A 1,798-nucleotide genomic window follows, 5' to 3' on the forward strand; every position below is an offset into this window, starting at 1 on the left:
TTTTACCGAAGATTCATCAAGGACTTCTCCAAAATAGCATTACCCCTATGCAAGTTGCTACAAAAGGATGTAGCTTTTGAGCTCGATCATGCGTGTAGAAAGGCGTTTGATAAGCTGAAGGAAATGTTGACTTCCACCCCAGTTATCCAGCCCCCTAACTGGAACATTCCTTTCGAGATAATGTGCGACGCAAGTGATTATGCAGTAGGCGCTGTTTTGGGTCAAAGAATTGGAAAAACATCTCATGCCATTTATTATGCTTCAAGGACTTTGAATGATGCCCAGAGAAATTACTCTACTACTGAAAAAGAACTTTTAGCAGTTGTTTTTGGTTTAGAAAGGTTTCGATCTTATTTGCTTGGTACTAAAATCATTGTTTACTCTAATCATGCAGCTCTTCGTTATTTCATGATGAAGAAAGAGGCAAAACCAAGATTAATAAGATGGATACTTCTCTTTAGTGAATTTGATTTGAAGATCAAAGACAAAAGTGGGACAAAAAATAATGTCGCAGATCATTTGAGTCGTTTAGTTCATGTGGAGGATGAACTTCGTCTGCAAGAAACATTCCTTGATGAGCAATTGTTCTCGGTGGTCGGGGGTGGTGGGTGGCCATCCCATGGCCTAGGGGTGGCTCACGTGCCACCCCCAGCCAGATTTAGGGGTGGCACGCGCGACACCCCAGTGGGTCGAGGGGTGGCAGTGAGCCACCCCGGCCACCTCTAGGGTGGGTCAGCCTTTTTTTAAATTAAAAAAATAATAATAATCTATAAATTTATATATTTATATTTTTTGTTTAATTTTTTATTTGGAGGTATTTATGTCTTTTAATGAGATTTAACGTCTAAAAGAGAATATTCCATCCGATTGAAGCAGGTTGACTGAAGGAATGGGGTTTTCAGGAAGCAAATGGTAGTTTGATGTGGTCGGATTGTAAACATGGTAGTTCATGGGGGTATATTGACATAGCGTGGTAGTTCATGGGGGAAAAATGTAATTACCCCAAAAAATTTTGGTGAGCAGCCCTGCCTTGTGTACTATCCTCATTTAGGTTGTAGGTTCTAATTTCATGAGTAAGTGCATGAAGATTCATCTCAATTCACTACCCAAAAAAAAATAATAATAAAAAGTCCAATTAGTGATGTCTTTGAAAAACGTTACTAAAATGCAGCGTCTTATTGTTCAAATGATGACGTCTTTCACGCGTGAATAGCGACGTTTGAATAATAACACAATTTGTTCAAACGTCTGGAATTTTGAAAATATTGGTGCTCAAATTTTGTGTTTATAACAACCACCCACACCCAAAAGCTTCAAAATTTCTCAACCTTTCACCCACTAATATATTTTTTTCAAAAAAAAAAAAGATAAAAAAAATAGAGGGGTGGTTGTGGCCTGCCAGTTTGGCAACCACCCTTGGGGGAGGGGTTGGCCTTTCGGGCCACACCTAGGGTGTGGGGGTGGCCTTTCGGGCCACCCTAGAACAGATCAGGGGTGGCCTGAAGGCCACCCTTTGAGCCACCCGTCACCGGCAGTCACCCCTCTAATTTTGAATTTTTTTTTTTTTTTTTTTTAAAAAAAAAATTAATTTCATATTATAATTTTTGTTTTGTTATTTATTTTTTTTTGTTTAAAAAAAAAAGAGTATTGACGTTTAAACAGTGCAAAATATCACCTTTCAATAAGGTAACATGCACTGTTCACACTTCGCCTTCTAAAAGGCGGCGTGTGAATAGTGCCAAACATCACCTTTTGGAAGCTGACGCGCACTATTCAACATCGCCTTCCAAAAGGTGAC

General features: G+C 39.3%; 1 pseudogene; it reads left to right on the forward strand.

Moving 5' to 3' along the window:
- LOC148583469 (uncharacterized) overlaps positions 1–726 on the forward strand; it is a 3,889-nt pseudogene extending 3,163 nt beyond the window's left edge.
- The last annotated feature ends 1,072 nt before the right edge of the window (positions 727–1,798 follow it).

This window comes from Corylus avellana, chromosome 10 (assembly GCF_965113065.1).
Source record: "Corylus avellana chromosome 10, dhCorAvel1.hap1.2, whole genome shotgun sequence".
Classification (NCBI taxonomy): domain Eukaryota; kingdom Viridiplantae; phylum Streptophyta; class Magnoliopsida; order Fagales; family Betulaceae; genus Corylus; species Corylus avellana.